At 39.1% G+C, this 14,193-nt stretch overlaps 1 protein-coding gene across 1 annotated transcript in view; it reads right to left on the bottom strand.

The window, feature by feature from the left end:
• Positions 1-8,296, bottom strand: part of LOC114242066 (uncharacterized) — a 111,549-nt gene extending 103,253 nt beyond the window's left edge. Inside the window, exon 1 of the mRNA XM_028173072.2 lies at positions 8,048-8,296. The gene's annotated coding sequence lies outside the window, so the exon portion shown is untranslated. The remainder of the gene's footprint in view (positions 1-8,047) is intronic.
• Positions 8,297-14,193: the final 5,897 nt, after the last annotated feature.

Raw genomic sequence — 14,193 nt, forward strand, 5'->3', positions numbered from 1 at the left:
ATAGTTACAACGGCTGCCCCACCCTTCAAACCGAAACGCATTACTGCTTCACGGCAGAAATAGGCAAGGCGGTGGTACCTACCCGTGCGGACTCACAAGAGGTCCTACCACCAGTAAGAAACAAGAGGTCCTACCACCAGTAATCACAAGAGGTCCTACCACCAGTAAAAACGTGAAGCAGTAATGCGTTTCGGCTTGAAGGGTGGGGCAGCCGTTGTAACTATACTTGAGACCTTAGAACTTATATCTCAAGGTGGGTGGCGCATTCACGTCGTGAATGTCTATGGGCTCCAGTAACCACCTAACACCAGGTGGACTGTGAGCTCGTCCTCCCATCTAAACAATAAAAAAAATACGTGATCAGACAGTGTTTTTTTTTTTGTGTTTTTTTTTTACTAATATACCGGCTGAGACCATGCAAGGAACATAGTTTTGGTACTATAAATACAAATCCACAGTGCAGTGCTCAATTCAAAAGTTCATTTAAATAAAGCTACACGCAAACGAGTACCCGTCAAAGGGTTGCAGATTGGAAATTCGTTTGAGTCACTGAAGGCTGGTAGGCCAAAGAGTTCTATGTTCAAATTCACAATAATTTAAATTGTTACGCGCTACGGGTCCGGGATATAAATGTTCCACCAAAGTACAACTTAAAACCGTATTTATCACTTATAGCACTCACAAAACACTTTAAAATTCTTAATTCAGTTCTTGCGCTTCGCTTCAGGTGATCCGTTTGCTGTTTCGCTTCGATTAGTTCCGATTACTGACTGCCTGCGTGCCATCTCTGCAACGCTTTTACAGTCGATATGAAATCCCTAGAAGCGTCGAGAATATTCCACACATTTCGAGTAACGTGTTTCCGCTATCTGACAATAGATGGCGTTGTACTTCTCGAGCGTTCTAGATGCTACTAGATCCTTCGATATTCGTTCGGCTATTCGGCGATAGATGGCGTTACTCTTACCGGCGTTACAATATCAATTCGGACGTCACTGAACGTGTTTAAAGTCCAATTAAATAACCACCAGTTCTAAGAAGAGCGATGTACGCCTCAGAAGAACCATCGAAGAAAACCTAACGAGCCATATCTTTAATGTAAATGTTGCTTTTTCGCTAACATAACGTAGAAGTTCAAGTAACAAAAAGATACATTAACGAAATTGCAATACACACTGAATTGAAAGAGCCCGGTGCGAGCGTCACTATCACACAGCGGCATCTAATAAAAAAAAATACTTTCATTCGCATACGTTATTTGACAGTTTCCTTAATGTTTTAGGGAAACGAAAAAACGGAGATCTTCCACCGAGCGCATGATTTTGCTCGCTAGACCGACGGTCTGAATGTTTTTTTTATGGTATTTGTAGGCAGACGAGCATACGGCCCACCTTATGGTAAGTGGTCACCGTCGCTCATGGACGTCAGCAATGCCAGGGGCAGAGCCAAGCCGCTGTCTACCATTAAGTACTCTCCGCAAGCCTCGTTTGAAGAAGGACATGTCATAGCGGGGAGTTCGTTCCAAAGCCGGATGGTACGTGGCAAAAAAGATCTTTGGAAACGCACGGTCGATAAACGCAGCGGTTCCAGATAATATGGATGAACTCTGCTCCGATGGCGAGAGGTGCGATGATAAAGAGTAGATGAGGGATCATCTCGAATAATTCCTAAGTTAATACTCGGAAGTTGTGTGTATGCAATTTTATCTTGAAAATATCGTTAAGTTGATTCAGGCATCCATCAAATATCTTTTTTTTTATTATACACTCCGGTACAAATCTATGAACAGGTAATAAATTAACGTTTTGTCATATATTTCTAGTTACTCACGGAAGACTCACTCACTTCGAGAATCCAGCAATTCAAGTCGATGTTTATTTCTAGTGTTCATGTTACGCAAGCAATTTGTTTATTTTTACTCACACACATAAAATTTTATCTAGATTCTATATTTCTACAAACTTTTTTATTGCTTAGATGGGTGGAGAGCTCAAGATGCACTATGACGTGGTTATTGGAGCCCATAGACATCAACAAAGTATGTACGAGTATATGCCTCACTCACCTTTAGTATGAGTTTTAAATCTCAGTTACCCCACACAACGGATGCCCCACCTTTCAAACCGAAACTCATCACTTCTTCGCAGCTAAAATAGGCAGAGTGGATCCATCTAACCTATTAATGCGGGGATTCCCTCATGTGCACGTTATAAATACCATTCTTATCTTCTAAGTCCAAACGACTAAGAAGAAGAATCAACGACTTTGCGATAGGTTTCAAAAAACTTTTGTAAATCTTGGACGTATACAAGAAATAAGAAGGAACTGGGTATTAAACGCCTATACTACTCCGCACTATAGTTGGGGCTGGGCGGTACGTCAGGAATGACGTTATCGCCCAGAATCTGGGTGTCGAGTCGCTGCAGGAGTTCGGGAGCAGGCTCGCTCGAGATATTTACGAGCGAGTTGAAAACGGACCCCACCAGCATCTCCGCAACACTGCTCCGCTGCACGTTAGAACAACTTAGGCAAGGCATTGCCGTGGGGGCTCCTAAGCCCTCCGAATATCCTGCGGAGATAAATGATTATCGACGGCTGTGGGGCCTGAGGGGACACATGTACTACCCCCTTGGGACTGAGTTTCAACCAGCCCCGTCTCTCACACCTCTACCCCCATTTAGGGACAGCACTCGTTGCAGCCTTTTATAACAAGGGGCAGTAGCTCCCCCTAGTCTTCGGGGCTGGATCCTAGACCCACTGCAGTTCCAACAATTCTGTAATTCACTATAATGTGTGGGAAGAGGGGGAGAGGACTACAGCGAAGAGTCTCTTGAGAGTCTTAGTTCTACCCTCCCCCATGGTTAGGTTAGGTATGTTACTTAGGATTAGGTATGGTTGTGCACACCGCCATCGATTAGTAAGCCAGCTGATTGTGAAATAGACATAAGTAGACATAAGACATAAAACACGGGGCGGAGCTGCTGCCGCCCGCAGGAGACGAAGAACGGGAGATCCGAAGAGGAAGCCACACCAGCACATATTGAGTTGTCAAGCAAACACATCATCTCGGCCTTGTCAGGCAGGGTGTCTACACCCGGACAGAGAGGGTTGCCCTGCGGCCTATTTTAAAGGAATTATTTTAATAAGTAGTTTACTTACTGTCACCGTGAAAGACAATGATATAAATGAAGAGAATGACGTCACGATTTCCACAAGGCTGACGTCATCATTTTTAATATGATGCCAGTCACAGCAGCAGGAAGTAGGCCATAAGATCAATTCATAAGAGTTGAGAACGTAAATAGCTGCATTGTAAAGGCTATTTGTACGTTTTCACTGCGTCAAACGCACCAGAAGATTATAATGTGCTCACCCGTGTGTACAGAATTCCAATGACCCATAAAATCCTTCGTTGGTTGGATATTAATAAATGAATCCTTGCTAACGAAAATGTGCTAGAGCTTTCGGGATTCGGGAGAGATAGCTTTGTTGAAGATATTTGATATTCGGTATTCGGTTGTGCATGTTTCTGGTCTCGAATGCATTGTTGGTACTCATAATGAATAATAATTAATAGTGTTTACCAAATGAATATCTACATCCGTATTTAGATATTATCATGTACGAGTATACCGGTATACTGCGTTAAAAATATCAATGTTTGATTGATTAAACTTCAAATAACGATATTCAATAGGACGTTGCGAGCGCGCATGGCGTAGCACCAACAAATATTGAACATACGTTTAGTTTCGAAAGTTTGCGCTTAACCCTAAAGGATAAGATGCCCGATGCCCTTAAATTGATCGATGCGATTGTGTTCATGTTCGAATCCTGCAGGCGGGTGGGTACCAATTTTTCTAATAAAATACGTAATTAACACAACTTCTTCCGCGATGAAAGAATAGTATTACGTCGGTAAGAGTGGCGACATCTGTCTTAGAATAGCAGAAACGAATATCATATGAATTAGTAATATCGAGAACGCTCGTGAAGTGTAACGCCATCTATTATGTAATAGCGGAAACACAAATCGAAACGACTGAACTTGGCCGGAATGTTCTCAATAATTGTAGAGTTGTCGTATCGACCGTCATATTGAATGTCGTATAAAAGCGTTGCAGAGATGACACGAAGGCAATTAGTACCTAATCTGTTCTACTCGAAGCGAAACAGCGAACGGATTCCCGAAGCGAAGCGGCAGAAGTGATCGGCACAATAACATCGTGTTATAACAATCAACCGCGCAAAAATTATAATTTGCACACACGGGTTGGTTGGTTCCTATTTCCATCACTCTGCTTTTTTCTGTCATATAGCAGTAGCGCGTTTCGGTTTGAAGGATGGGGCAGCCGTTTTGAAAATGAGTATTTACATTTCAACTCTCGAGGTAGGTGGCGACATTTACGTTGATGAGGTCTATGAACTCCGGTAATAACTTAACACCAGATAACTATTAAAAAAAAACTGTTAGTGATGTACATATTGAAAGGTAATAGAAAAATCAAGAATATCCTATATCCTATCTTGTGATGTATAATACCTTAACTCCAGATGTTATATGAGTTGGTACGCAAAACTAAAAAGATTAGAGGTGAGTTAGATGTGGTAAATAGCAGCCATATTCTGGCCGAACTAGAAGTTTGCACCTACCGGCTGTTGGACCAATACACACAACTGTGCGTATACGATACATCATCCGAAACAAGGTTTAGTCAGACATCGGATCGTAGTCACGAAGCTCGAATTCGAAACTTTGTTGTCAAAACAACTACAAGCTTTGCGGTCCGATTTTAGCCGCGGGAGAGTTATAGCGCAAAATTCAGTATCAGCCTTTTAGTATATACTAACCTACATAAGTTGTTTTGAGATATTAATTAAAATTGATTATGTAAAATTGATTCAAGCAAGAATGAGTAGAATATGGTTGTTCATTTCACTCCATCATTAAAAACAAGGCCTGTTGTGTTTTTGTTGCACACAGTTATTACTCCCATATTACTTACTAGCGACCCGCCCTCGCTTTGCTTCGGAAACATTAAATTTTATTATTAATAACCCGCGGTTATTGTCGTACCGCGGGTGAGGCCGCGCGGCGAAGCTAGTCTTAAGTAGCCTAAGTTACTCCTTATATCATCAGCTACCTATCAGTGAAAGTCTCGTCAAAATCGGTCCAGCCGTTCCAGAGATTAGCCGGAACAAACAGACAGACAGACGGACAGACAGACAGGCAAAGTCGTAGAAAATGTTATTTTGTTGTATGTACCGTATATATATTCATTATTCATATTCATATATAGTAAAAAGCGGTTATTTCAATATTACAAACAGACACTCCAATTTTATTTATATGTATAGATTAAAGAATGGAGGAAGTTTGAAAGTGGCGACTGTGACAGAGAACATGGAAGTGCGCGTTAGAGATGGTATGGACATGTGATGAGACGAAATGACAATGAGGTTGGTAAGAGAGTTTTAGTTATAAATGTGAAAGGCTTTAGAGGAGGAGGTGGACTTAAGAAAAAGTGGATGGATTGCAAGAAAGATGATATGTGTAAGAAGGAAGTGAGCGAAGAAAGGGTATATGATAGAGGAGTATGGAAGGAGAAAACATGGTACGTCGACCCCAGGTGATTGGAAGAAGGGCTGGAGAATGATGATTACTTATTAAAAAAATGTTCTTAGACGCTGGGCATTTTTGTATCGAGTGACAAAACTATGCTGACACTTGGATTCTAGTGGCAGCTTACAATTAAAAACTCGCCTGTCACATATTCCCAAAAGTCATCAACAAAGAAAGAAAAAAATGTGCTTTAAAAATGAAGCCCTAAATAAATAAATACCTAATTACTCATGGTACTGATATGACGTAGTCTGAGACTACGCGAGCTCCTCTCTGGGGTATTCATCACCTTAGCTATTACTGCTTTTTAAGAGTGGCACAGCCTTGAAACAGGCTTAAGATGAATTTATTACCGACATTCTCTTTTCATCAAATAAAAAATAAGCCGCTGTGATTTGTCCTGAGGACTAAAAAGTTTTTATCGTATTTTTTTAATAAGTTGTCCTTTGATGTCTTATAACAAGTTCTATGGATTTTTTAACAAATATGGTTAGAGCGTATATCTCAATTCAACAATAACTTTAACTTAACATTTTCTTTTTAAAATAGCTGTCAGAATATTCCGGGAATCGTATTGCGTTTGAGACACACGGATTTCAGATCAGATTACTGTTTTAGACAGTGACTTGGCTCTGCTCCTGGCATTGCTGAAGTCCATAGGCGACGGTAACCACTCACCATCAGGTGGGCCGTATGCTCATCTACCTACAAGGGCAATAAAAACAAACCAATTGATGCAAATATTTAATTAATTTATTTTTCAGCGGGGGCTCATTTCTATTCTCTTTTTTTTAATGTGGCTACATGCTCACCAAATCTCAGCGAATGTAAATCCTAACGGATAAACTATGTCACTCTGTTCTTATGTCAGTCAAAGTTAGCTAATAATATCGAGTTATAAAAGATTTTTGTTAAAGCCAAAAAGTTTTCCGGTACAAAGATTGAATATCCCAAAAATCATAAAAGGAATATAATAAAGATACTCAGTCAGGCCGCCTTTTTTTATAAAGATGTTCCTTTTAGTATCAGCTTAAGATAGGTACATACCTCAAGTAGAATTTCGTAGTTTTGAGCTTTAACAGTCTTTTTTTTTTAAATATTCTCCAACAGTCATCGATAATCCATACAGAAAATAACTGACTTATTTATGAGAAATTTGAAATTTATTATTAAAAAAAAAAACAATTTTAATATTTCAAAGGGATATTTTTAAGCCATTGATTCAATAATTTAATTCGAAGTTGTCGTGGCCTAAGGGATAAGACGTCCAGTGAATTCGTATCAATACTTCTAATGAAATACGTACTTAACAAATATTTACAATTGACCTCCACGGTGAAGGAATAAGATTGTGTAATAAAAATTAAACCCACAAAATTATAATTTGCACAATTACTGGTGGCAGGACGTCTTGTGAGTCAGCACGGGTAGTTACCACCACCTTGCCTATTTCTGCTGCGAAGCAGTAATGCGTTTCGGTTGACAGGGCGGAGCAGCCGTTGTACGTTACAAGTGAGATCTTAGAACTTATATCCCAAGGTAGGTGGCGGCATTTACGTTGTAGATGTCTATGGGCTCCGGTAACCACTCAGCACCAGGTGGGTCGTGAGCTCGTCCACCCAACTAAGTAATGACAGAAAAAAATATTTTTCTAAAAATCCCTTACTCTTGTCATGTCAATTAATTATGTGATTTTTCCTTACATACTAATATTTTTGCAATGTAGTGCGTATTGGTCACATTATTAAGAGAGATAAATATAGTTAGAAAGAATCGGATGTTTTAGGTCTTAAGCGGCTTCGGATGTTAGAAAAAACTATTGCGCCATTTATAATGTCATCATAGCCATCATTTTGTAAAATAAATGTTATAATAGGAAATACAACTCTATAAGCTGTATTCTTGTATGGAATATAAAGAAAGTCGGAACATTTTTTTTAATTCAATTTCTCTAAGAAACTCTGAAATTAATGTTTTTTTTTTAATGACTTCTATGAATTTTTTGGGTAAATTTATACCCAAAAAATCGGTACATTGTCTTACTTATTGTTAAGCAACAAGAAAGCTTTCATGAACATCATGAGATATTTGAATATTTTTCAAATATTAAAAATTTAATTCTAAGAGTCACGCGTTAATATATTGTGATTTGAAAATATAATTCAATATTGAATTAAGCTCGATTAAGCTTGATTCAGCTTTTAATAATGAATCTGATTTTCTTATATTTCTTATAATCCAAATATCGATATTCGAGAAGAAAATACGGCATACTGCAGCTTAAATACTGAAACTCGGTTCACGTGATTCTAATATATCACATTTAAATTATCAGAAGCGTTCTCAAAAACACGCCTATATTTTGATCAATAAAATAATAACTGCACGCTGAAAATCTTTTACAAAATTACAAAAAAATCTTACCAGCTATTTCCGTCAGAAGCAAACAAAAAAATCCTTTTCAACTCCGCATCCCAAGATTCATTAGCAAAAGATACGAAAACCACACACAAGTATAAAACCAAACACTGCGCACTCAGTCCAACTCACAATTGTTCATAAAACAGTTCAAATAACTTTTGGTGCCTGTGAAAAACGCTTATGTGTTTTCCCGCGTAATCTCGTTCCGTAAATTCGGAAAACGCGTCTACGCTCCGTAGGCGTCCGCGTAGCACTGTGTGACGCGCAGTCTCTGAATCAACCGTAGACCCAAATGACTACGGTAGTTATCAGGGAGCTACGACGTAGCGCTACGACACTCATAAATTATGATAAACGCTTTATTTAATTAGGTATGGTACATTTTTTTTTATCTAAATTTAAATTGCAAATGAGAGTAAATATTTTTAAGGTAATTGTTTGCATTCAATTTCGAAGGGTCTTTTGAAACCAATTTTACCGGTGAGATTTATTTGGTGTTTTTTTTTTTTATTGCTTAGATGGGTGCACGAGCTCACAGCCCCTCTGGTGTTAAGTGGTTACTGGATCCCATAGACATTTACAACGTAAATGCGCCACCCACCTTGAGATATAAGTTATAAGGTCTCATGTATAGTTACAACGGCTGCCCCACCCTTCAAGCCGAAACGCATTACTGCTTCACGGCAGAATTAGACAGGGCAGTAGTACCTACCCGCACGGACTCTCAAGAGGTCCTACCACCAGTAATAGTTTCTTTTAATGATATGATTCAAGTCATTCAGACCACAAGAAAGATAATGTTGTTTATTAAATAATCTTCACACTTCTAAAGAATTTATTTTTCGAAAGCTCTACGAATTTATATACCAATCTTAGGTTTATTATTTTAGTGTAACAATTAGGCAGACGAACTCAAGATTCTCTAATGAACTAACTATTGTCTTTCGTTACTGAGGTCTGTAGGAATCGTGGTAAGAATGCTGCTACCCTATTCCTTACTCTTTTATTACAGATGTAAAATTAAATCAAAATTATTTGTATTGATAAAACTCTACTCTCCGTAGCTCTACTCTTTAAAATGGTAACAAAACAAATAACCGAAACTTAAGTTAGGAATTAGACGGCCAGCTATTAGTGAGCTGTATAGGCAAGTAAATATGCGAAGGCATCCCAGCTACGGATAATGGAGAGGTAGCAAAAATGGCCACCTTTTCTGTTGTAGGGGAAGAGATCCTAGCAGGCCTGATAATAAGTAAAAATTAAAACAGTTGCGCTGTGAACTCTTAAATTATCCATAAAAGTATAAAATTTATTGAAAAATACTAACACATATTATTTAAACAAGTGCATTCAAAGACATGCAGACAAGACCTCTGGGTCTACGGAGGGATTTTGGTTCCCTCTGTATTTTGTATCGTATGTTCCATGGAGAATGATCTGAGGAATTATTCGTGATGATACCATCATCTCGTTTTTACCGTCGCACCGCCCGCTACCGGAGTAGAGCTCATCCATACTACCTGGAGCCACTGCGGTCATTCACAGTATGTTTCCAGAGGTATTTTTTGCCACGTACCATCTGGTTATGGAATGAGCTTCCCTCCACGGTGTTTCCCGAGCGCTATGATATGGCCGTCTTCAAATGAAGCTTGTGGAGAGTAACCGCTTACGGTAGGCAGAGGCTTGGCTCTGCCCCTGGCATTACTGAAGTCCATGGTCGACGGTGACCACTCACCATCAGGTGGGCCGTATGCTCATCTGCCTACAAGGGCAATAAAAAAAAGCACCATGGGTAGAACACGTGATATTGTGTTTTGAATATTAGGCGCGTTTTATCAAAATAACAATTGAGTTCAAAAACAATTTTGATTCATACGTAATTAGTTAGAATCTAAGTATAATAACATAATCATTAATGTCTTCTTAATTAATTTCATTGATATTGGGCCCCTTATTATTTGGCGAAAGGTCAGAATTGATCGCAATACTCTCCGGGGAGGCTGTCGAGCCAGATGCCAATATGTCATTCGTTCAGTAACTTTTCCTTATTGCTTGTAAAAATTCAAATATTACAGATAATATTACGTTCGTTTAATTTTTTTAATCAAACTTGTGTAAGTATTGGAAAATTCCGTATTTAATTTTTGGTTGCACACGCCGCTTGTTTTTTTAACCTAAATATTTTTATGGACTCTTATTAATTTTCTATTAAATTACGAACTCTTACTGACGATCATATTCGTCGATACGCGAGTGGTATACCAGTTTTATGGACAAATAATTTAAGAAGAGCGCAATGTCAAGTCGTCAGGCCAGCTGCCGCCATTACGCGTCGTCCAGCAGTGACGTTGAATTCTGCAGCCTGGAAGAAGCTAGCGACGGGTTGGCAGGTACGTCTACTCCTCATAACGTAGCCTCGGCGACACTCGCCCCCGCAAAAACTTCCTTCCAAAAATATAGAACCAGCACACCGCCGTGGTGAACATTTCTCAAGAGTTTTTCCCACTAATTTTGTTAGTTTCAATAGATTTTGGACTAGCCCATATTTTATCAATGAAACTTATGCTAAGTAATAAATTATTATTTAGAAACACTGTAAAGCTTCAGCCGTCAAACAGTACTAAAAAACTTTCATTGGATTAAGTTGAGTCTGTAGTCTGTGAGTCTGAGGTTTGGATTTAAGGTGTGTTACATAATTTACCATATCGCTAAAGAATTGATTATATTTATTATCGTTTGGGCTCCGCATCTTCTTTTTAAAATACATTAACGCTCCCATGGTTGGTCTATTTAAGCGATATATCATTAGACTTTTTGTGTAATAAAATATAAATGATCGCGATTGAGGATTTGCTATTAACATTCGCCACTTATTATAATTGACAACAGGTGCGCTTGTTATGATATTGGTAGTAAATAATTTTGGGAGGAAACACGATTTGGTATTACAGTCTTATCTGTGTCTGCCTCGCAATCGGTTTCTATGTCAATATGAAAGTATTGTGTTCGCGGGCAGTGTTATTGTTATTATGATAGACATTGGTAACCGCTTAGTTTCAATTGGGCTGTGATTTTGTCTTTTATCTACGCCAAAAAAACAGTAAATTTTTTAAGAACTAACTTAACTGAATAAAATAGGAGGACTCGTAATTAAAATTCAAGTTACGTTGATATGGCTTCAAGAAAAGAAAAAATAATTTATTAATATGTTCCTACTGTCGAACATACGCTACCTCAAGTTAGAGGTATTCGTCCTTATTACAAATTAAACTGAACCAATTGGTTGTGAGTCTTCTATAAATTTAAAACTTTACGCTTCAGAAAGAATCCATTCTTAATTAAAAAGCATACTATTTTACAGTTAAGAATACTTTCATTCTAATATTAAACGATACAAGTATGTACTTTTCTTTGTTGTGTTGTCTCTAGTTATACTGTTTCTTTGCGGTGAACCTTTGTAATTTAATTAAAGTAATATATGTTTACATTGTTATTTTAATTGCATAGATGGGTCGATGAACTCACAGCCCACCTATTATTAAGTGGTTACCGGATCCCATAGACACTTACAACGTAAATGCCGCCACCCACCCTGAGATATAAGTTCTAAGGTCTCGGTATAGTTACAACGGTTGCCCCACCCTTCAAACCGAAACGCATTACTGCTTCACGGCAGAAATAGGTCCTACCACTAGTAATTACGCAAATTATAATTTTGCGGGTTTGATTTTTACATCACTAGTATCCTAAAATAACATGACACGAGGAATATATTACGATGGAATAATAGCTGGTGATTGCGAGATTGCTTGCTCTGCCTTGACCATACTATTGCACTATTAGCGAGACTGTTCAGCTTAGAGAATACTGAGTATTGGGAAAATGGACTGAGTTTTACTACACTAGGCTGCTATCTTATTCTTTCCAAAGGTATCATCAATCATCATCATCAACAGCCCACAGTCGTCCACTGATGGACATAGGCCTCTCCCAATCTACACCACTGAGCCCGGTCTGCGGCTCTCCTCATCCACTTCTTACCGGCCACCGTGCGGAGGTCATCGCACCATCTAGCCAGGGGGCGTCCCACGTTACGTCTTCCGCTGCGCGGTCTCCTTTCGAGAACCCGTCTGCTCCAGCGATCGTCAGTCATACGGCATATATGGCCAGCCCACTGCCACTTCAGCTTAACTTTAGATTCCAATAAAATAATTTCAGATTATCAGTTTGGATTTAGAAAGAACATTTCCACTGAAGATGCTGTAAGTTCGCTAGTTAAGCACACTGTTGGGGAAATTGAACGCAAACAAAAGTGTCTTGGTATCTTTCTAGATCTGTCTAAGGCATTTGACACTGTCTGTGTCCCTCTTCTGATCAATAAATTGGAAGTTCTGGGAGTCAGAGGTAACGTTCTGTCTCTTTTCAGCGACTATTTGTCAAATCGTACACAATGTACCAAGATCGGTCCTCATATAAGCAAGCCGGAGCAAATTGAGTACGGGGTTCCGCAGGGCAGTATTCTTGGGCCCACTTTGTTCCTGCTCTATGTAAACGATCTTTGTAGTCAATCTTACCCCTACTGTCGTCTCTTTGCATATGCTGATGATACAGCACTTATAGTTTCAGGCAACACGTGGGTAGAGGCAATTGAGAATGCTGAGTTTGCAATGAAGCAGACGATGACATGGCTGAACCGCAACCTATTAACTCTAAACATTGACAAAACCAAATTTTTAACATTTGCAAGCAGAAAATCTGTCCAACCCCCGCGTGATTCCATTACTCTCAAGGCCCATGTATGTAATGGACGATATTCTGCATGTAATTGCTCGGAGATTGCTAGGACTGATAATATCAGATACTTGGGGGTGTTGGTGGACAGCTGTTTCAATTGGTATTATCAACTGGAACTTGTGACGACGCGCATTCGAAGCTTAATTTTTATTTTTAAAAAGCTAAGAGGCTCGGCAGATAAGCAAATATTGCTTACCGTATACACTTCCCTTTGCAAGTCGCTTATAACTTATTGCATCCCTATTTGGGGATGTGCCTGCAAGACAAAGTTTATTAATATCGAACGAGCGCAAAGGGCAGTGCTTAAGGTGATGCTGGGGAAGCCTTTTGGGTACTCTACTAGACAACTGTATCGTGACGCAGGAGTGCTGACGGTTAGACAACTGTTTATCCACAGGTCCGTTCTGCGACAGCACTCCTGCCTCCCATCAATACCTAAAGAAACTTCACTTTCCACGAGGAGACGAAAACCGGCCTTTGACACTATTGCTTGTAGGACGGAATTTGCCAGACGACAGATTTATTCGTCAGGTAGCTGTAGCAAGTAAAGCAAGTAAAGTAGCACACACACACACACACACACACACACACACACACACACACACACACACACACACACGCACGCACGCACGCACGCACGCACGCACGCACGCACGCACGCACGCACGCACGCACGCACACACACACCCACCCACACACACACACACACACACACACACACACACACACACACACACACACACACACACACACACACACACGTACGTACTATATTCTTACAGATCGTTCTTCCTGGTTAACTTTCTTTACCTGGTGACCTAGCACTGAACCACTGACTTTTGTAATACAGGTTTTCCTAGAATAAAAGTCAGGGAATATTGTTATGGTATACCTCATAAAAAAGCCATGTATATTATTATACTAGTGTTAAGTATTTTTGTACGTGTTTGTATTTTAAGAGGCTTGAATAAATATTATTATTATTATTATTATTACTTTCTTTCCAAAGGTATGCGTTTAGTTTAAAGGATTAAGACTAAGTGTACTGATTAAATTTGCGATTCAAATGTACATTAAATCAAAATGTTGAGTATACTAAATGACCCAAGTAATTAAATTCAGAAAACATTATTCAAACACTGATAACTGCGCCCTATCTGAATGCGTACATGTAATTAATTTATCCTACAATATTTTATTAATGTACTTACGTACGTACTAATAAACAGGCTTGCCTGTGAGTAAAAACCTTTTTCGCCCATGTCACTTCAAGTGTAATTACGAGTACTTTGCAGTCTGACTTTTGTTTAATCTGTAAGTTTTTGATGTATTTAACGATACGAGCTTGTGATGTT

This window comes from Bombyx mandarina, chromosome 18, assembly GCF_030267445.1.
Source record: "Bombyx mandarina strain Sakado chromosome 18, ASM3026744v2".
Lineage (NCBI taxonomy): Eukaryota > Metazoa > Arthropoda > Insecta > Lepidoptera > Bombycidae > Bombyx > Bombyx mandarina.